Here is a 23,517-nt window from a genome sequence, read left to right as displayed (position 1 = left end):
TCTTTATATATTCTAAATAGTAGACCTTTGCCTGAGGAACAGCTGGTAAAAATTTTTTCCCATATTGTGGGTTGTCTCTTCATTCTGTTGGTGGTTCCTCTTGCAGTGCAGAAGCTTTTTAGTGAGAAGAGATCCCACTTGTTGATTCTTTTGATCTTATCCTATTCCAATGTCCTCAGGAGTTCTACCTAACTCTTCTTCCAGCCAGTTTAGTGTTTTTGTTTTAATGTTTAGATCTGTGATCCATTTTTATTTTAGTTTAGTGCATGGTGACAGATATAGGTCTAGTTTTAATCTTTGGCAAGTTGAAACCCAGTTTTTCTAGCACCACTTATTAAAGAGGCCATCTTTGCTCCAGTGAGGGTGTTTGGCTCCTTTGTCAAAGATGAAGTGGCTGAGTGTGTCTAGAGTTGTTTCTGCATCTTCTAATCTGGTCCAATGATCCTTGGGTTTGTTTTGTTGCCAGTACCATGATGTTTTAACACCATAGCTTACCGAGATCCCAAGTCGTGCAGAACACGCCTAATCAGCCCGCTGAAGACAGGCAGGTCTGCGCACACACTACCAAGGTCCCAAATCACGTGGAACATGCCGAATCAGCCTGTACCCCGGCAACAATCCACTGGACAGCCCCCCCCACCCCGCTCCTCTGTACAGCCACCTGGTTCCACACTACAAAGACACAGAGGAAATCAGACCACCAGGCCACGGTACTGAGTCCCGCTGCTCCTGGCCCAGAGGTAGGGGCTTCCAGGCCACCATCCCTCCCACTGCTCCCAGCCCAGAGGTGGGGGCTTCTGAGCCACCATCCCACTGCTCATGGTGCTGAGGAAGGGGCTTCCAGCAACCATCCCTCCTGCTGCTCCCAGCCCACAGGAAAAGGCTTTTGGGTCACCATCCCTACCACTGCCCCTGGCCCCTGTCCCACCTCTCCCAGCTCAGAGGAGGTAATCCGGGCAGGCGCCAACAGCTCCCCACCCAGCCGAAATGAAAAAACACATAAATAAGTCTCAAAACCAGACCTCCAGATCACCTACAGCAACCCCAAAGGAAAATGAGACGGAACCCTCTGATACTCAACCACCTGGACCCACTGAACTGGCAACAAAAGGGGATCTGGAAAAAATGAAATCAGAAATAATTTCTCAGATAACAGGAGAAACTGTGCCCCTAGTGCAAGACATGATTAATACATCTAGAGAAGAGCTCAGGAACATGATGGAATCCCAACATAAGAAACAAATGGAACCCATAAAACAGATGCAAATAGATTTCCAAGAGATGAAAAACTCCATTGAAAGTCTACACAGCAGAATGAGCCAATGTGAGGACAGAATTTCAGATATAGAAGATAAGATTGCAATTAGTGACCAGGAAATGAAAAATTGCTTCAAAATTATAAGGGAACATGAGAAATCAATCCAGCAGCTGCTAGATGATGCAAAGAAGAAAAACACAAGACTGATTGGGCTCAATGAAGAAACAGGAGAGAGTGGAGATGACATAAAAAAATCTCTTCACAGAAATAATGGCAGAAAACTTTGCAAGCAGGGGAAAAGAGCTTGACATACAGATAAGTGAGGCATATAGGACTCCAAATAGCCTTCATCAAAACAAATCTACACATAGGCATATAATTGTTAAGATTCCAGAAACACAACAGAAGAACAAAGTTCTCCAAGCAGTCAGAGAAAAGAAACAAATCACATACAAAGGAAAGCCCATCAGAATCACAGCAGACTTCTCAACACAAACCATCAAGACAAGAAGAGCTTGGAGTGACATATTCCAAGCCCTAAAAGAAAACAGCCTCCAACCCACATTGATGTACCCTGCAAAACTATCTTTCAAAATGGATGGAGAAATAAGATACTTTCATGACAAAGAGCACCTTAGGAACTTTGTGAATACCAAACCAGCACTCCAAAGAATTTTACACAATAGCCTAGGAACAGACATTGAGGATCACAACCCCAGGAAGCAAAGCAGAATGAACCCATCTGGCATGACAAGAAATTACATGTAAAAGGGGAGAACCTAACAAAAAGAAAACGTCATGGCAATGACAAGTCAATACGTTTCAGTTATAACCATGAATGTTAATGGTCTCAATTCACCAATCAAAAGAAATACACTGGCAGAATGGGTCAAGAAGCAAAATCCAACAATATGCTGCATACAAGAAACACACTTCATTCAAAAGGAAACTCATACACTGAAAGTTAAAGGGTGGAAAACAATATTCCATGTGACAGGAACCTGAAAAAAAAGTAGGAGTAGCTATCCTCTTTGCAGATCAAGTGGTTTTCAAACCAACACTGATGAAGAGAGATGAAGAAGGACACTACATCCTTGTAAAGGGAAGAATCCAAGAGGAAGAGATGACAATCATAAATATCTATGCACAAAACACTAGTGCACCCAACTATATAAAACAAATACTAACGGACGTGAAAAGTCATATATGCACTAATACAATTGTAGGAGACCTCAACACCCCACTGTCACAAATAGATAGATCATCTAGACAATAAGTAATGAAATACTAGAACTCAATCGAACTCTTGAACAAATGAACTTAACAGATGTTTACAGAGTCTTCCACCCCATAAATACAGGATACACATTCTTCTCAGCTGCACATGGGTCATTCTCCAAAATAGACCACATACTCACACATAGAACATGTTTAAGTAAGTGCAAAGGAATTGAAGTTATCCCCTGTATATTATCAGACCATAGTGTGATGACATTGGAGATCCATAGCAAAAGAAACTCAAAAAAGTTCATAAACACTTGGAAATTGAACAACACACTTCTGAATAACCAATGGGTCACAGAGGAAGTTAAAGAAGAAATCAGACAGTTCCTTCAATTCAATGACAATGACAATACAACATATTGGAATCTATGGGACACAATGAAAGCAGTCTTAGGAGGAAAATTCATAGCAGTGAATATGCATATTAGGAAAACAGAATGAGCCCAATTAAACAACCTGATGCTGAACCTCAAGCTTCTAGAAAAAGAAGAGCAGGACAACCCCAAAGCTCATACAAAGGAGGAAATTATAAAGATCAGAGGAGAAATCAATGCAATGGAGACTAAGAGAATGATACAAAAAATCAATGAAGCCAAGAGTTGCTTCTTCAAAAGAATCAACAAAATTGACAAACCCTTAGCCAACCTTGTCAGAAAAAGGAAAGAAAAGGCCCAAATCCATGCAATTAGGAATGAAAAGGGTGAAATCACAACAGACCCAGCAGAAATCCAGAGGATCATCAATACCTACTTCCAGAACCTATACTCCAATAAGATGGACAACACAGAAGAAATGGACAGATTCCTAGTTACATATGAATTACCAAAGTTGAATGAAGGAGGCCTAAAAATTCTGAACAACCCAATATCAACCAATGAAATTGAAAATGTAATTAAAAACTTATTACCTAAGAAAAGCCCGGGCCCTGATGGCTTCACAGCTGAATTCTACAAGACATTTAGGGAGGAACTGCTGCCACTACTGTTTAAACTCTTCAATGAAATTGAAAGGGAAGCAATACTCCCAAATTCATTCCTGGAAGCAAGCATCACCTTGATCCCCAAAGCAGAGAAAGACCCAACCGAAAAGGAGAACTATAGGCCAATCTCACTAATGAGCATAGATGCAGACATCCTTAATAAGATACTGGCAAACAGAATGCAGATCATCAAGAAGATCATACACCCTGATCAAGTGGGATTCATCCCAGGGATGCAGGGATGGTTCAATATATGCAAATCAATCAATGTAATACAATATATCAATAGAGCCAAGGACAAAAATCATATGATCATCTCCATAGATGCAGAAAAAGCATTTGACAACATCCAACATGCATTTATGATAAAAAAAAAACCTACAAAAATTGGAATAGATGGTCTCCACCTCAAACTGATAGAAGCCATCTATGAAAAACCAACAGCCAATATCATACTAAATGGTCAAAAACTGAAATCCTTCACACTAAAATCAGGAACAAGACAAGGATGTCCACTATCACCACTCTTGTTCAATATAGTTCTGGAAACATTAGGCATGGTAATTAGAAAAGAGAAATAAAAGGAATAAAGATAGGTAATGAAGAAGTCAAATTGTCATTATTTGCAGATGACATGATACTCTATATAGAAGACCCCAAGAACTCCACCAAAAGTCTTCTACACTTAATAACCAAATTCAGTCAAGTAGCTGGTTACAAAGTCAACACACAAAAATCAATAGCTTTCCTCTCCACCAATGACAGACTCACTGAGAGAGAAATAGGGCAAGCAATTCCTTTCACAATAGCATCCAAAAAACTGAAATACCTAAGAATCAACCTAATGAAAGAAATCAAAGATCTCTTCTCTGAAAACTATGGCACTCTGAAAGGAGAGATTGAAGATGATATCAGAAAATGGACAGACATCCCCTGCTCCTGGGTAGGAAGGATTAATAGAGTGAAAATGGCCATACTTGCAAAACTGCTATATAGATTTAATGCAATTCCAATTGAGATCCCAGCAGCATACTTCATGGACCTTGAGAAAACAATCCAAAAATTCATTTGGAACAAGAAGAGACCCAGAATATCAAAAGCAATTCTAGGTAACAGAGACATGGTAGGGGGTATCATAATCCCCAACCTGCAACTATACTACAAAGCTACTCTGATAAAAACACCATGGTACTGGGAAAGAAACAGACCTGTGGACATCCCATTTGACCCCACTATTCCACTGCTGGGAATCTTCCCCAAAGAATTAAAAGAATCATACCACAGTGATATATGTGCACCCATGTTCATAGCAGCACAGTTTGTGATAGCTAAAACTTGGAAATAGCCCAAATGCCCATCAACTGGAGACTGGATCAAGAAAATGTGGGTTTTTAAATAAAATGGAGTACTACTCAGCCATAAAAAATGAGAAATTAGAGACATTTATAGCTAAGTGGAGGCACATTGAGGTGATACTCTTAAGTGAAATAAATAGGACACACAGGTATAAATACCGAATAGTTTCTCTGGTGTGAGAAACTGAAAGTGTAAATAAGGACTAAAATGTATAATAGGTAATGTGAAATAGGAAGAAAAAGGGCAAAGGGGAAGGAAGTGGGAGGGCTAGGGGAAATGATAGAAGAGAATGGGATTAATATGAGAAAATGGAAAAATACGAACAAAATCTTTGTGAACAGGGAGGAATGGAGGGGTTGAAGGGAGGGCTGGGCAAGGGTGAAAAATAAGAACCAAGAGAGACTATGTAAAGGTGCAAATTTCCGATGATGAATGTCATTATATTGTATACCTAAAATGTACCAATGATTAGAATGAATAATTGATAATGCAAAATAGGAAGAAAAGGTCCAAAAGGGTAGGGGTAGTGGGAGGGGCAGGGGAAAGGAAAGAAGGGAAAGCCAAAATGCTGAGAAATGGGAAAAATGGAAATAAAGTCTTTGTAAATAGGGAAGGGTGGAGGGCATGAAGGGAGGGCTAGGAATGGGGAAAAAATAAGAACCAAGATGCATTATGTAAAGGTACAATTCCCAATGAGAAATGTAATTGTGTTGTATACCTACAATGTACCAATAAAAGAATTTAATAAAGTGCAAAAAAATCCCACATAGCTTTGTGGTATAGTTTCAAGTTGGGCATTGTGATAGCCCTACCTTGTCTTTGTTGCCTAAAATTGCTCTTGCTATTCTAGGTCTCTTCTTGTTTCAAATGAATATTTGGATTATTTACTCAAGTTCTGTGAAGTATGCTGTTGGAATTTCAATTGGGATTGCCTTGAGTCTATATAGCAGTTTTGGAAGTATGGCCATTTTCACTGTATTGGTTCTTCCTACCCAGGAACAAGGGATGTCTTTCCATTTTCTGATACCCTCTTCGATCTCTTTTTTCAGAGTCCTATAGTTTTCAGAGTAGAGGTCTTTGATTCTTTTGTTAGGTTAATTCCTAAGTATTTCAATTTTTTGGATGCTATTGTGAAAGGAATTGCTTGCCCTATTTCTCTCTCAGTGAGTCTGTCATTTGTGCAGAGGAAAGCTATTGATTTTTGTGTATTGACTTTGTAACCAGCTACTTGACTGAATTTGGTTATTAAGTCTAGAAGACTTCTGGTGGAGTTCTTGAGATCTTCTATATAGAGTATCATATAATCTGCAAATAATGACAATTTAACTTCTCCCTTTCCTATCTTTATTCCTTTGATTTTTTTTTTTCTGTCTAATTGCCATGCCTAATGTTTCCAAACCTATATTGAACAGGAATGGTGATAGTGGACAACTTTGTCTTGTTCCTGATTTTAGTGTGAATGATTTCAGTTTTTGACCATTTAGCGTGATGTTGGCTGTTGGTTTTTCATAGATGGCTTTTATCATGTTAAAATAGCATCTGTTCCAATTTTCTGTAGTTTTTTTTTTATCATGAATTAGTGTTGGATTTTGTTGAACACATTTTCTTCATCCATTGAGATGATCATATGGTTTTTGTCCTTGGCTCTATTATTATATTTATTGAATTGGGTATATTGAATCATTCCTGTATCCCTGGGATGAACCTCACTTAGTCAGGGTATATGATCTTCTTGATGATCTTCTCCATTCTGTTTGCCAGTACCTAATCAAGAATTTTTGTATCTATGTTCATTAGAGAGATAGGCCTATAATTCTCTTTTTTGGTTGGGCCTTTCACTGATTTTAGGTCAAAATGATGCTTGCTTCCAGGAATGAATTTGGGAGTATTGCTTCCCTTTCAATTTCATTAAAGAGTTTAAACAGTAGGGGCAATTGTTCCTCTCTAGATGACTTGTAGAATTCAGTAGTGAAGCTGTCAGTGCATGGAATTTTCTTAGTTGGTAAGTTTTTAATTATGTCGTCAATTTCATTGATTGATACTGGGTCATTTAGAATTTTTAGGTCTTCTTTGTTCAACTTTGGTAAAACGTACATATCTAGGTATCTGTTCATATTTTTCTGTGTTTTCCATCTTATTGACATATAGCTTCTCAAAGTAGGTATCAGTGATCCTCTGGATTCTGCTGAGTCCATTGTATTTTCACCCTTTTCGTTCCTAATTGAATGCTTTGGGTCTTTTCTTTCCTTCTTTTGATAAGGTTGGCTAATGGTTTGTCAATTTTGTTTAGTTTTTCAAAGAACCAACTCTTTGCTTCATTTGTTTCTTTGAATCATTCTCTTAGTCTCCACTGCATTGATTTCTGCTGTGATCTTTATAATTTCCTCCCTTGTATGAGTTTTGGGTTTGTTCTGCTCTTCTCTTTCTAGAAGCTTGAGGTCCAGCATCAGATCGTTTATTTGAGCTCACTCTGTTTTCCTATTATCCACATTTACTGCTATGATTTTCCCTCCTAAGCCTGCTTTCATTGTGTCCCATTGATTCTGATACATTGTATTGAAATTGTCATTGAATTGTAGAAACTGATTTCTTCTTTAATTTCCTCTGAGATCCATTGGTTATTCAGAAGTGTGTTGTTCAATTTCCATGTGTTTATGAATTTCCTGTGGTTTCTTTTGCTGTGGAACTCCAATTTCATTACACTGTGGTCTGATAATATACAGGTGATACCTTCAATTACTTTGCATTTACTTAATCACATTCTATGAGCAAGTATGTAGTCTATTTTGGAGGACAACCCATGTGCAGCCCAAAAGAATGTTTATTCTGATTTTGTGGGGTGGAACTTTCTGTAAACATCTGTTAAGTCCGTTTGTTCAAGAGTTTGGTTGAGTTGTAGTATTTTGTTTTTTATTTATTGTCTAGTTGATCTGTTTGTGACAATGCGGTATTGAGGTCCCCCACTACTATTGTATTGTTGCTTATTTGATTTTTCATGTCTGTTAATATTTGTTTTATTTATTTGAGTGCACTAGTATTTTGTGCATATATATTTGTGATTGTCATCTCTTCCTCTTCGATTGTTCCTTTCAAGGATGTAGTGACCTTCTTTTCTTTCTTAATTAGTGTTGGTTTGAAATTGATTTGATCTGCAAAGAGGATAGCTACTCCTGCTTTTTGGGGGGTTCCTGTTGCATGTATTATTGTTTTCCACACTTTATCTTTAAGTCTATGAGTTTCTTTTTGAATTAAGTGTTTCTTGTATGCAGCATATTGTTGGATTTTGCTTCTTGACCCATTCTGCCAGTCTGTTTCTTTTGATTGGTGAATTGGGAACATTAACATTGACAGTTACAACTGATATGTATTGACTTATCCTTGTCATCACCTTTTCCTGTTGTTGGATTCTCCTCTTTTGCATTTAATTTCTTGTTCTGCCTGATGATTCATTTTGCTGGGCTTCCTGGGGTTGTGACCCTCATTGTATTTTTCCTAGGATATTGTTTTAAAATTTTTGGAGTGCTAGTTTGGTATTCATGAAGTTCCTAAGGTGCTCTTTGTAATGAAAGTATCATTTCTTCATCAATTTTGAAAGGTAGTTTTGCAGGGTACATCATTCTGGGTTGAAGGTTGTTTTCCTTAGGGCTTGAAATCCATCACTCCAAGCTCTTCTTGCCTTGAGGGTTTGCATTGAGAAGTCAGCTGTGATTCTGATGGGCTTTCCTTTGTATGTGATTTGTTTCTTTTCTCTAACTGCTTGTAGTATTTTGTTCTTCTGCTGGGTTTCTGGAATCTTAACTATTATATGCCTAGGTGTAGATTGTATTTTTTATCATGGCTAGTGGACTCCTATCTGTGTGACTGATCCCTATGTCAAATTATTTTCCCTTGTTTGGGATGTTTTCTACCATTACTTCTGGGCTGTTTTTTTTTTTTATGCTGTTTGCACTCTCTCCTGTTTCTTCATTGATTCTGATCAATATGATATTATTCTTCTTTGCATCATCAAGCAGCTACTGGATTAATTTCTCATAGACCCTTACTCTTTTTAGGAAATTTTTCTTTTCCTGGTCACTAATCACAATCCTGCCTTCTATATCTGATATTCTGTCCTCACATTGGCTCCTTCTGCTCCATAAACTTTCAGTGGAGTTTCTAATTTCCTGGATATCTGTTTGCATCTGTTTTATAGATCCCATTTGTTTCCTATGCTGGGATCCCATCATGTTCCTCAGCTCCTCTATTTTTTTTTTAATCTGTGTCTGCTCTGGAGTTATTAATCATGTCATTCACTATGGACACAATCTCTGTTGTTATCTGAGAAATTATTTCCGATTTTTTTCCCCCAGATCCTCTTTTGTTGCCAGTTCAAGGAATCCAGGTGTTTGAGTTTAAGATTGTTCCATCTTGTTGCCCTTTGGAGTTGCCTTTGGTGATCTGGAGGTCTGGTTTTGAGTCTTATTTAGTTGTCTTCTCATTTCATCTGATTCAGTCTCCTGTGTCTTTATTGTGGTGACTTTTTGCTCTCCCAGTGGACTTCAATTCTCAACAAGTCTCATAGAGGCCTTCTCACCCCTGCACCAATTCCTGGTTCAGAATGGTGGCCTTCTGCATCCCTTCTACACTATGCTGTTGTCCATGTGGTGTTCTGGCTGGTGTCTGAGCACACTTAGGATGGTATCTTTGTGTGCCTTTGGCTGGGGCCTGCCCACCTGCATAGCTGCTGTCTGAGAGGGCCTTTGTCTGGTGTCTGTGTACCAGATTCCCTGGTGTCTGAATGAGCTTCTGGCTGGGGTCTGTGGGCACTTACCAGTGGTATCTGGGTGGGCTTCTGGCTGTTGCCTGTGGGCCTGCACAGCTGTATTCTAGGCAGGGCCTTTATCTGTGGCCTGATGGCCCAAACTCCTGGTGTCTGGGGGTGGGGGGGCCCTGGCTGGGATCTGTGCACCTGTGCCACTCTGGTCCACACCATAATTTTTTTATTTCAATGTAATACAAGAAAATACTCAAAGAAACATTTTCTTAAAATAGCCTTACTTCTGTGAAAAAAGCAAAATTTCAAAACAAATTAAAGAATAACATTAGTTAATACACTGTGTTCCATAATCTTAAAAACAATGGCCAAAATGTTAGAGTATAAGAGTACAAGTCATAGACAAAAAAGACTTACAAAAAGGAAACAGATGGATAGCAGCACAAAATCTTTCTGATTTGAAAGCCATTTTTTTCCTGTTTTGTGCCTCATTGCTCTTAGTAGGGCTTCCAGTACTCTGTTAAATAAAATGGTGGGAATAGGCATCCTTGACTTGTTCCTGGCTTAGAGGAAAATCTTTAGCTTTTCACTTTTGAATAAGATGTTAGCTAAAAACAACCATTTTAAGATTTTACAATAAAATGATAATACTTTATTTTATGTTGAAATAGAGAAGAAAAATGTGTTTTTAAAACAAAAAGTCATTTTGTGCTATATCAAAAATATGTTAGTGGTACCCTTGTCATATATGTCCTTTAAGATCAGATTTATGTCTAATTTGTTGAGAGTTTTTATCATGAAAGTATGTTTGAGTTTTGTCAAATACTTTTTTTGATTCTATTATTATATGGTTTCTGTCCATTCTGTTAATATAGTGTATCACAGTTATATATTTCATGTATTGAGCCATCTTTGTATTATAAAAATGTATTCTAATTGATTATTTATTTTTTGAGACCTGATCTTGCTATGTAGTTCAAGCTAGCCTTGACCTTGATACATAGCCCAAGCTGGCCTTGAACTCACTGCAATCCTCCTGCCTCAGTCTCCCCAGTGCTGGGACTATAGGAATAAGCCTTTACACCTAGCTCATAAATGTATGTATGTTTGTTTGGGGGCTTTTAAAAACAGGGTCTCCCTATGTAGCTCAGGCTGGCCTTGAACTTCTGGCGATCCTCCTATCTTAGCCTCCTGAATGCTGGAATTACCCTTTTGGTGCCACTGTGCCCATATGCCCCCCTCCCCCTCCCCCTCCCTCTCCCTCTCTCTCTCCCTCTCCCTCTCTCTCTCCCTCTCCCTCTCCCTCTCCCTTTTTCTCCCCCTCATTCATATATATATTTCTTTTCACATAGAATTCATCTGACCCTGGGGGTTTCTTTTTTGGGAAGGTTTCGATGGATTGTTAAATCTCCTTACCTATTCTTCTCGTCAGTTTTTGTTTTCTCATAATTTACTCTTAGGAGAGTGTATGTTTCTACAATGTATCTATTTCTCTTAGATTATCCCATTTATTGATATATAAATTTTATAGTCATCTCATAATCTTTTGTATTTCTGTGATATCAGTTGTAATGTCTTATTTTTCTAACTTTTCTTTTAGAGTCTAGCAGTAAATCCATCCGGTCCTGGACTTAGGAGATTTTTTTTTTTGCCACAATTTCCTTACTTGTTATTGTACTATTCAAGGTTTTATATCTTCTTGGTTCAGTTTTAGCAGTTTATATGTCTCTTAAAAATTATCCATTTTTTCTATGGAATACAAGTTTTCAAAGTAGTAGTAATCTAGGTTTCTGTGATATCCATTGTGATTTCAAATTTTTCATTTCTAATTACATTGATATAGCTCTTTCCTTCTTTTGCTAAGTTTGGCTATGGTTTTGTCTGTTTTGTTTATTATTTCAAAGAACCAGCTCATTGATTCAATCAGTGTTTATATTTTTTTATTATTAATTTCATTATTTTCTGTTCTTTATAATTTCCTTCCTTGTGGTATCTTTGAGTTTAGATTGCTCTTTCTTTTCTAAAACCTTAAAGTGCATCATTAAGTTATTTGGGCTCACTGTTTTTCTTATATGGACATTCACATTTCCCTGTTAGAACTGCTTTCATTGTGTCCCATAGGTTCTGGTATGTTGTACTGACATTACCATTTGATTCTAGCAACTGTTTACTTTCTTGATTTCTTTGATGCACATTAATCATTCAATAGTGTATTGTTAAATCCTCATAGTTTGCGTAATTTATGTGGATTTTTTTGCCATTATTTCTAGTTTTATTGTATTATGTAATAATATAAATGGAATAAGTTTGAGTTTTTAGTATTTATTTAAGCATATTTATAGACTAGAATGTGGCTGATTTTGTAAAAAGTTCTGTTTACTGCTGAGAAGCATATATTTTTTGTTGTTTGGTGGACACCTTTGTGGATATCTATTAAGTCCATTTGTTCAAATGTGTGGTTTAACTTTGATGTTTCTTTGTTGATTTTTTTCTAATTGATTTTTTGTGATAGTGGTGTTTTTAATTTCCCCACCCTTTTGTGTTGATTTTATGTGATCTTTTATGTCCAATTGTATTTGTTTTACGAATTTGAGTATCCCAGTATTTGATACATACAGGCATTATTTACATTTGTTATCATTTTTGTTGAATGGTTCCCTCAACCAATATGTGGTGACCTTCTTTGCCTCTTCTGATCAGTTTTGGTTTCAAGTTTACTTTGTCTAAAAACACAATAGCTACTCCTGCTTACTTTTCAACCCCTGAGCTTTGTGCAGTGGCAGTATCATAGCCAATGAGGTTTATCTGAGGTGTGATTATTGCTAATTGAAAACTTTTCACCCCCTCTTACATAGAATATTCTTTTCCTATCTTTGATTTTTGGTCTATGAATTATTTTTGGATTAGATGTGCCTCTGATATGCAGCATACCATTGAATTTTGTTTTTGATCCAATCTGCCATTATGTGTATTTTGATTGGAGAGTCAAAACCATGTACATTAAGAGATATTATTAGCTCATCTCTATGATTATATTATTTTTCAGTTCCTGATTCCTTTATTTTTTCCTTTTGCTTAATTGTTTGATGTATTTACTTCATTAGACTCTTTAGCCTTTTTGGCTTTCTTATCTCAGTCTATGATATCCTTGAGAAGTTGGGGGGCTGCTGGTTTTGTGATCATACATTTCTTGAGGTGCCCTTTAATCATGAAAATTCTTTGTCATCAATTTTGAAAGATTACTTTGCAGGATGTATTAATGTGGGCTAATAGTTGTTTTCTTTAAGGGCTTGAAGCACTTCACTCCAAGCTCTCTTTGAAGGCTTGTGTGGAGAATTCTGCTGTAATTCAACTGCGATTATTTTGATAAGTGATTTGTTGCTTTTCTCTAACAGCTTTTAAAATTCTGTCCTTGTGTTGGATTACTGAGATTTTCACTCAGGTGCGTCTTGGAGAGGTTCTTTTCTGATTATGCCTATTTTGGGTTCTATATGCCTCACTTACCTGTATGTTGAATTCTTTCAGCATACTTGGAATATTTTGTGCTATTATTTTTATAAAACATTATGCAGGGCCCGGGATTTAGCTCAGTGGTTCTGCCGCCTGCTTCGCAAGCACAAGGACCTGAGTTCGATCCCCGGTACCAAAAAAAAAAAATTATGCAATTTTTACTCTTTTAATTTTTCTCTAATTCCACTTAATCTTAGTCTTGGCATCATCTAGCAGGTGTTGGATAACTTCCCATGATCTCTTGTTTTTAAGGTATCTGTAAGTATATAGTCACTTGCCCCAGCTCTGCCATCTACTTTTGACACTCTTTCCTCACATTGTTCACTTCTGCTGCCCATACTTTCAATAGAATTTTTATATCCTGGATTTTTAATGGTGCCTTTTCATGGACTCTAATTCTTTGCTAAACTGACCATTCATGTTTTGTATCAATTTTGTTAGTTCAGCTAGCTTTTTATTTGTGTCTTCTTTAAGCTCACTGATTATTTATTTATTATATCTGTTATCTGTTTATATCATCTTTAAGCTTTCTGAACACCTTATTGACCTGTTTTGTTGTTGCTGTTGTTTGTTCCTTTTATCACTTCATATAATTCTCCCATTTAGTTTTGTTATTTCCTCCCCATCAATGCCCATTGGATCAGTTTGGGGGAGTTGGGATTTTGGGGGGACATTTTTGTTGTTTCATTTTCTTGCATTTACATGTGTGTGTACTTGTACTAAAGGTTGAACATCACTTAGAATGGAAAGACTTTGTTGTTAATGTGGAGATTTCATTAGTGTGTATCTGCTTCTCAGTGATGTGATACTGGCTTTTTTGTGATTGTATATTTATCTACCTTTTAGACTTAGTCAATTTAACAAGATCAGACCCTGTTGCTGTGTTGCAAGGAGAGAATCCCTGTCAGTTTTATCAGTGTCAACAGATCCACCCACTCATCAATCTTGTACATTAGGGCTTGGTTTAGCAATTTGCCTCTTTTATCAATGTCCCATGCTGCTCCTAATAGGTAAACTAAGATGAGGAGGGAGGGAATAAGGCAAAAAAATAGAACAAAAAGGGATAAATCAATAAGAAGAGAAAAAAGGATAAGAAATACAAATAAATGAAAAACAGGAGGCCAGGCTCTGTTGGAATTATTTTAATAGCTGGAATAAAGGCCTAATGTTGAGGGAATATCTGTGGGAGAAAGAGAATGGACACAGAGTAAGGGAAGTATAACTGAAGATTGAGAGCAGCTGTGAGAGTGCCAGACCCTATTAATGTTTTGATAGCTTATATTTGGATTCTTCATACACAGTTTTAGTGAGGATTACCTTACTTACCCATGAAAGGTACTGTTTAGATGAAAGCACTGGTAATGCTAATTCTCCTTTGCACATAAATAATCTATCTGCATGCATGCATACATGCTAGATGAAAGGAGGAAAACGGGGAAGAGAGAAGGAAGATGAAAGGATAAGAGAAAGAGAGAGAAAAAAAGAAAAAACAACAATACCAACAACAAAATGCAGCAGCAAAATGGTCCTTAATCTGGATCATGTACTTGTTTCAGCTTCCCCAAAAACCTGCTGGTATTTTGTCACCCATCACTCACCAGGTTTCATTTCTCTGATGCACTAGTTTGTGGTACCTCTTTTTAGCCAAGGATACTGTAATTGCCAAGGAGGGGCATGAGTTTCATCCTCAGAAATTTCATTCCTTTTGTTACTCTTCCTAGTGGGTAGGGTTGAAAGGTTAGGAGCTTATTCCACAGCCTGGCCATGGCTGAATTACCTGCTTCTTCCCTCGGGCACCTGTTCCTCTCCAAAGGTGGACCTGGGATTTAATGTGTGCCATGGCCTGGGAGTGGGACAGCTTCCCTTTCTAAAGCCTTTGATACTGGTTTAGGACTAGTGTGTTTTGCCTTTCATTTGCTTTCTCATAACTGACTTTCAATACTTCCCTGCTTTTAGCGTATCTGCATTTGTTTGGTGTACCTATTAGAGTCTCCCTTCTGTGCTGCCACTTAATCAGCCATGATGGATCTCTCTGTTTTTATATCTAAGTTTTTGATCCACTCTACTATGATTTTAGTACAAGATGGGAAATACGGATTTAGTTTAAATTTTCTGCATAAGGATTACCAGTTTTTCTGGCATCATTCTTCAAAGAGGCTATCTTTTCTCCAATGTACGTTTTTGGCCACTTTGTCAAAATTCAGATGGCTGAAGATTCACAAGGCTGTTTCTTCTGTCTTTTCTATTTTTGTACCAGCGCCATGTTGTTCTTGTCACTATAGCTTTGTGGTATAATTTGTAATCTTTTTGCTCTTTTTGCTCAGGATTGCTTTGGCTATTCTGGGCTTTTCAGGTTCTATATAAATTTTAGGAGTGTTTTCTAGCACAGTGGTAGATATTATTGGCATTTTAATAGGGACTGCATTAAATCTATAGATCACTTTTGGTAATATAACCATCTTAATGGTATTAATTCTGCCAGGAATAGGTGGTGTATTTCCATTTTCTTGCCTCGTCTTTGATCTATTTCTTCTGAGTTTTATAGTTTTCATCACAGATGTCTAGGTTTTTTATATTTTTGGAAGCTAATGTGATGGGATTACTTTCTTGATTTCTTTCTCAGTGGTTTCATTATGAGTGTATAGGAACAGTATGGATTTTTATGTATTGGTTTTGTATCCTGCCTCTTTGCTGAATTTATCAGTTTGAAGAGTTATATGGTAGAGTTTCTTAGGTTTTCTGTATTTACAATCACATTATCTACAAATAGGGACAATTTAAATTATTCCTTTCCTATTCATATCCCTTTCATTTTTTTATCTTGCCTGATTGCTCTGGCTAAATTTTCAATTACTATAGTGAGGAGTCATGAAAGTGGATATTCATATCTCCTTCCTGATTGTAGAGGGACTGTTTTCAGTTTTTTCCCATTGTATGTTATTAACTGTGATTTTATCATATATGGATTTTATTATTTTGAGATAAGGTCTTTATGTCTTTTCAGTTTTTTTTAAATCACGAAGGGTTGTTGGATTTTGTGAAAGGCTTTCTCTACATCTATTAAGATGATCATGTGATTTGGGGGGGGCTTGTTCTACTTATGTGCTATATTATATTTATTGATTTATGTACATTGAATCATCTTTGAATCCCTGGGATAAAGCAGACTTGATTGTCATGTATGATGTTGTAATGATTTGTTAAATTCTGTTTGCAAGGGTTTTTTTTTTTTGTCTTTTGGGGTTGTTTATTTTTGAGACAAGGTCTTGCTGTGAAGTCCAGGCCTTGAACTCACTATGTACCCCAGGATACACTTGAACAAATGGTGATCCTCCTTTCTTGGCCTCCTGAGTTCTGGGATTACAAGTATGTACCACCATAGCTGCAAGTATCTTATGGAAGATTTTTGTGTCTGTGTCTATGAAGAATATTGGAGTTCTGGTTTTTTGTTGAGTCTTTATCTCATTTTGGTATCTGGGTAATGCAGGCTTCATGGAATGAGTTTGGAAATGATCCTTCCCTTTCAGTTGTATGGAAAAGTTTGAGGAATGTTCACATTAGGTCTTCTCTAAAGTTCTGGTAACATTCAGCAGTGAATCCATCAGGTCTTGGACTTTTAATTGTTGGGAGAGTTTTGATTACTGCATCAATTTTGTTGGTTGTTATTTGTGGTGGTTAATTGATTAGTTGTCAACTTGAGTGGGGAACCACCCAGCTGAATTGAGTCAGCATGGTTCTGGGTGTGGAAGACCCACTTTAGGGAAGATTGTTGTTAGAGGGGAAAAAGGAGAACAGGAGGGAAGGATTTCAGCTGATTTTCCTCGGAGGAACTTTGCTATTCTCTTTGGAGGAGCTCCAGTCTTCACTACGGCCAAGGATGGCTGCTGTTTTCTTCAGCAGAGCTCTGGTCTTTGCCTTCGCCTTGGGCATTGTTTCCTGGCTTTCAGCATTGATTCTTCAGCTTCTAGCACTGGCCTTTCAGCCTGCCAACACAAACTCTTTAGCTTCTAGCGCTGACCCTCTCAGTGAAGACCCCTTGATGTTCTGTTGAAGATCCTTTGACCTGCTGATGCAGACTCATATGGGACATTGCTGTGGGCTCTGGGCCTTCAGCTGGATCTTTTGGATCTCCAGCTCTTGAATAGATCTTTTGCAGTCTTCTACGTTTGACTTTGTGGTGGCCATTGTAGGCCAATCTTGAAAATTTCTGGGTCCTTCTGATTCAGAGCATGTGGGGTCTTTTGAGGAGCCTTGCCTCAGCCCTGCAAGCTCTTGAAAGCACTAATACATTATTGGTCTCTTTTATTTTTAGTATCTTCTTGGTTCAATTTTGGTAAGTCATATGTGTCTAGGAATTTATTCATTTGTTTTTAGATTCTCCAGTTTATTGGATACAAAATTTCAATCCTATGCCCCTTCCACTCTGGCATTGTTCCCATGCTCTGCTTCCTGGCTGCCAGGAACTACACATCTTTGCTCTGACATACACTTTCACACTGAGATTCCGCCCTTGGAGCCAGCCAACCATCAATTGAATCCTCTTGATATAGGGTGTATGACCTATGGACCAATAAATAATGTAAGGGAAATAGTATAACTCTCAACCAAACACACTGAGTTTGTGTTTTATAAAATTGAAGAATGAATTTTAGCAATAATGGAGGTTAAAAGTAGCAAGAATTTATTTAGAGAAAGAAAGTTTTTATGTGAGACAGAAGGGGGTCTCAGTAGGTTGCCCACACAACCTGCTTCTCAAGGGTGTTTTATTGGGCAAAGCCACAAGATGAGGCATGTTCAAGGTGGGACAAAACTATAGTCAACTAATAAGATTAAAAGTATAGTTATTTAGGTAATATTGATCCAATGGTAAATCACAAGGAGGGGAAAAACTGTGGTCAACCAATAAGATTACAAGTATAGTGGCTTAGGTAACATTGATTAAAAGGGGATCAAATGGGGAAGCAAGTCACATAGCCATCCATGAAATGAACAAGGATTTTCCCAGAAGGAATGGGCTATGGAGATTTTGGTCCCTACCCAAAGTGATTGATACCATTTATAATATCAATCACTGCTGTTCATCCTTAGGGGAAGTATGTAAGTGTAGCCCCTCCTCTTTGTTGTTTTTGTTTTGAAGCCTGGCCTTTAGTGAATGTGCCTCTAGCCACACCTGTCTTCTGAGCTGACTCCCTTGAAGGCCTGGCCCTGCCTAAATGCCTCTAATATATCTGACTATCTTAGCTATCTACAATGCTCTGAACCATAAGCTAAATGAAACTTCTTATCCTTTAAATTGTAACTATTGGATATTATGTTCTAGCAGGGGAAATCTGATTAATATGATACCTTTAAGAAGCCACACACACAAAAAATGAAAGGGCCAGGGATTTAGCTCAGTGGTGCCATGCTTGCCTTCAAGCACAAGGTTCTGATTATGATGCAAATCCTTGAGCAGATTGTCAGTGCTATTGTCTTTGGAACATCATATTTAGGACCACCTAGTGTTCTCAGTGACTGTGGAATGGGGTTGAAGCCATGTTCTTTGGTGTCTCAGCTTTGGGGTCCCAGTCTGTGCCACTGTCACAGCCCCTGCAGCAGGTTCTGTTCTCTCTCCAGATAATCTCTGTTGGGGGTCCTAGGTTGTATGCCTGCCGCAACCTCCTTGACAAGCTCCTTGCTTCTCTGTAGTCAATGGCACATTCAGCTGCCAACTGTAGTTCTTCCAGTTCTGGAGCAGTTTGTCCAATCTCTCTCCAGCCTGCAAGGTCAGCCATGTTCTAGGTCATGAATGGGACAGCCCTCTATCCAGTGTTTTATTCTCCACCCTTAGATGTTTGTGCAAGCCAGATCCCTTGGTTCTCCAGATTCATCTCAAGCTTATGGTTCCTATTATGTCTGGTGCTGAGAAAGGTGGGAGGAAAAGCAAACAAAAGCCTTTGTCGGGACCATTTGACTGTCTCACTAACCCTAGTGTTCACCCCGTTCCTGCCTTGATATCCCAGTGTCTCTGAGTCACAGTCATCTCTGTGCCATGTGCCAAGGAGAAAAATGCCCAAACTTGGGGTATCTGGGTCATTGATCACGACTTGTAGCTCCAGACCTTCTTAGCTCTCTCTAGCTCACAATCCCACAGTGTCCATTGTCAAGTGTATCCACCCTTGCACAAATATCTCAGTCTCTGAGTCCTTGCATCCTGATGGGGATGGCTTTGGGATTGGCCTGCATTGCAGATGGTAGTGGCTAGGGAAAACACTAAGCTGGCTTTCCCTCCAGGTGTTTTTACCACTGGAGAACTTTGGGCATCTTACAAAATGGTGAAATCTCAGACCTGCACCATGAACAGCACCAAGGTAAGGAAGCAGCTTCTGTTCTTATACAGTGGACCCTCAAGTTACGATCAGCCTGACATACAAACAACTTGGGTTAATTAGGTTAATGGAAGATTCATTTGTCTTTTGTTGTGTACAGTATGTACCCAGGTAAATATCCAGATCTCAGCTGTATTGACTTACAACCAACTTGAGTAACAACCAGGCCTTAGGAACAGATCGAGTTCGTAATTCAAGGGTCCACTGCACTAACTTCCCCTATTCTATCTCTCACCTGTTTGCTATCTTGTTCAGGTTATAGTTACAGGGTGTGGGGGTGGGGTAAGGTGCATAACCTCCCCACGTAGCCATAAAAACCACTGAGCTGGGTGAATGCCTTAGACTTGCCTAGAGTGCTGTTTCCTCTAGACTGCCATGATGGGATCTCTCCATAACCTCTTAATTATTGGAGTTAGAAATCAAAACTTTCTTGGACACTGAAATAACTCTTACAAGCTGATTACAGTTATAAATGAAGATTTAAATATGTAGAGTGTAAGTTCTCTTAGATGTTTCAAAATCGCTTATAAACTTCATAAGATTTTACCTTTGAATTTATTTATTCAGTTGTGTATTTTAGAGTTAAATGCTCTAATAAATTTAATTTTAAAATTATAAACATATAAAATATCAATTATGTTCATATATTGGTTTCTGTATATAATCCCAAACTTCAAGAACAACATATGTGCATGCTTGGGAATATAGTCACATCTAGCTTCCTGTAGCTTGGATGACCAGATTTTGGTTGGGAGAAACCTTAGGCTTCAGGCACGAGAAGAACTGTTTCACTATCTTATCCATCACTTGAGCCGCCTTTTTATGTCACTGTATCATGAGCTCCAAAAAGTAGCTTTTACAGAGGAAGCCTTTGTCCATAAGTTACACATGTTGCCTGCTTCACTATCTAGTTTAAAAAGTCTCCATTTCAGGTCTTGACCTTGGCTAGATTTTTCATTGCATGTGATGTTGAGATTGTTACATATACTTTCAGCATAAATTTTAAAGACATTTGAACTTGATATCTAAAGATAGCCAATTTTTGAAATGACCAGGTGAAACTTGTGGACTCCAAAAATATACATATGTGTGTTTCATTCAGAACAACAAAGACCTTTGAACTGACAGATACTGTGATCATAAAAAAGAAAAGGTATCCATACATTTGGAAGCATGTATGGAAGATCCGTTGCAATTTCTAGGTCAGGAAACGAAGCAATCATTTCCCAGAATGACTAAAATTAGCAGCAAAACAGACAAATACATATACAATTGTGCAAAGACTGTGACCCCAATCTGTACATAACCTATTAAGTCTCATCTGAGCTGAAATGCACTTGTGGTTTTTGGCTTTAAAAGACCTATACTAGCCACCTTCCCCAATTCCTATCCATATAGAACACTCCCCAGTGTGATTTTTTATGAGGCTATCTTAGAGTTTCACTTCTCACTGAACAGTAATAATGTGTATAACATAAAGTATATGTGATTGAGCCATTCAAGCAAATTATGGAACTCAAGTTGGGGGTTGTGGGAACCTGATTTATTGTTGGTATGTCAGAAGCGTATTGTAGGTCATAACCTGTGAGAGATGTCTGAATGGGGGGGGCAATCTTGTGAGACTGAGCTCTAAAGCTGTGGATTCTGACACTATGTAGATAGGTATCTATCTCTAGATAGTGTCAGAATTGAGTTAAATTATAGGACAGCTCATTAGTGTCCACTGAGAATAGGTTGGTGAAGGAGAAAATCCCCACTGGGCACAGAATTGTTCTGTATTGAGTGTGATAATAGAAAGGAAAAATGTTTGATTTTTTTTTCTTTCAGAAATAGACTGTATTTTGGATTTGCACATAACTTTACCTGACAATTATTGTTTGTATTATTTGTTGTACTGTTATAGTTTAAATATGAAGTGCCCTCCAGAGATTTTTGTACTGAGATTGATCCCCAGTATAGTAGTGTTCAGAATTGTGGCCCAAAGGGCTGTCTTGATCATGAGGGCTTTATAAACTCGTTGGGCTTATTGGGAGATGCAGCCTAATTAAATGAAGTGAGTCACTGGGGGCATCACTTGGAAAGGTATATTTTGTACCTAGCTCCTTTCTCTCTACCTCTTTCTCTCTCTGCTTCCTGGCTTCCATGAAGTGAGCAGCTTTCCTTCTGTCACACCATACAGTGGAAATTTAACACCAGAAATATAATCATAACTATATCAGGTAATATATAACTTGAGAAGATGATTAAGTTGCAACTTAAATTTTTATCTCCATAGTTAATATTTTATAAAAGACTGATTTATAATCTTAAAATCTTATTTAAGTTCATATCTCCTTCCAATGACAATGTAAAAATATTTCAAATTATATTTTATTTGATTCTCACATCACACTTTGGAATGGGAATTACCCCCCATTTTACCTAAATAAAACCAAGCTCAGAAGGATCAAGTATCATAGCAAGTTCGTGTTCACGTCTAAGACTGGGAACCATATGGAATAACTACACATTACAGCTTTCTTGCCACTGGAGAGTTGACTTATCACATGTGTCATTATAGTAAACACTAAATTTTGAAATTTCTGATTGTAGCTGTATGCCAAGGTAGAAATGTCAGTTTTACATTTAACTTAAAATAATTTTATCAAATGTCTGTCATATAAAAATGACAATGAAACTTTATTTGAGATTATAAAAAGCTGTGTTAAATTGACTTCAATAGCATGGCATACAACAAATATATTAGACAGCTGGCAAATAAAAGATGGGAGGTAATTACCTTAGAATGTGAAAAGGTAACTTTTTATATACTTAGAAAAAATTTATATTTAAGTTTTAAAAATTAGTGTTTAGCTTAATTATGAAAGTAATATATTCACTCTAATCACAGGATTCAAATATGTAAAAATGTACCAAAAGTAAAACAAGAATTATCTATAATTCTACCCAGAAATAACCATTTTTATTTTAATGAATTTATAATTTGAATTGTTATATGCATACAGTAATATTGTATAAAATATCTTTTTTCACTAACACTATGCTATAAGCATTTTATTTATTATCATATTAAGACCAAATATAATTTTTTTAATTAAATTCTTTTACTGGTACATTGTAGGTATACAACACAATTACATTTCTCATTGGGAATGGTACCTTTACATAATGCATCTTGGTTCTTATTTTTTCCCCATTCCTAGCCCCCCTTCACCCCCTCCACCTTTCCCTATTTACAAAGACTTTATTTCCATTTCTCAGCATTTTTCCTTTCCCTTCTTTCCTTTCCCCTGCCCCTCCCACTACCCCTACCCCTTTGAACCTTTTCTTCCTATTTTACATTATTGATTATTCATTCTAATCATTGGTATATTTTAGGTATACAATATAATGACATTCATCATTGGAAATTTGCACCTTTACATAGTCTCTCTTGGTTCTTATTTTTCACCCTTGCCCAGGCCTCCCTTCAACCCCTCCATTCCTCCCTGTTCACAAAGATTTTCTTCGTATTTTTCCATTTTCTCATATTAATCCCATTCCCTTCTATCCTTTCCCCTAGCCCTCCCACTTCCTTCCCCTTTGCCCCTTTTCTTCCTATTTCACATTATCTATTATACATTTAGTCCTTATTTCCACCTTCAGTTTCTCACACCAGAAAAACTATTTGGTATTTATACATGTGTGTCCTATTTATTTCACTTAAGAGTATCACCTCAATGTGCATTCACTTAGCTATAAATGTCTCTAATTTCTCACTTTTTATGGCTGAGTAGTACTCCATTTTATAAAAAAAAAAAACCCACATTTTCTTGATCCAGTCTCCAGTTGATGGGCATTTGGGCTGTTTCCAAGTTTTAGCTATCACAAACTGTGCTGCTATGAACATGTGTGCACATATATCACTGTGGTATGGTTCTTTTAATTCTTTGGGGAAGATCCCCAGCAGTGGAATAGCAGGGTCAAATGGGACTTCCAGTCCTAGTTCTTTGAGGTATCTCCATATTGA

At 37.5% G+C, this 23,517-nt stretch overlaps 1 long non-coding RNA gene and 1 other non-coding gene across 5 annotated transcripts in view; both read left to right on the top strand.

Annotated features, from left to right (window-relative positions):
- Nucleotides 1–23,517, top strand: part of LOC110347349 (uncharacterized) — a 76,036-nt gene that overhangs the window by 30,525 nt on the left and 21,994 nt on the right. Inside the window, exon 5 of one of the 4 annotated variants that reach the window (XR_002391924.2) lies at nucleotides 19,414–19,490. The exons of the other annotated variants lie outside the window; for them this stretch is intronic. This is a non-coding gene — a long non-coding RNA (uncharacterized LOC110347349). The remainder of the gene's footprint in view (nucleotides 1–19,413; nucleotides 19,491–23,517) is intronic. 4 annotated transcript variants of the gene reach the window in all.
- On the top strand, nucleotides 12,396–12,529 carry LOC147827903 (U4 spliceosomal RNA). The gene has a single exon (XR_015451702.1). It is a non-coding gene; the product is annotated as a U4 spliceosomal RNA (small nuclear RNA).

This window comes from Heterocephalus glaber, unplaced genomic scaffold (assembly GCF_053883595.1).
Source record: "Heterocephalus glaber isolate CG9 unplaced genomic scaffold, H.glaber_assembly_v1.0 deba00001429, whole genome shotgun sequence".
NCBI classification, from domain to species: Eukaryota; Metazoa; Chordata; class Mammalia; order Rodentia; family Bathyergidae; genus Heterocephalus; species Heterocephalus glaber.
Note: the sequence above shows the minus strand (reverse complement) of the source record. Positions and strands in the feature narration are given on the sequence as shown.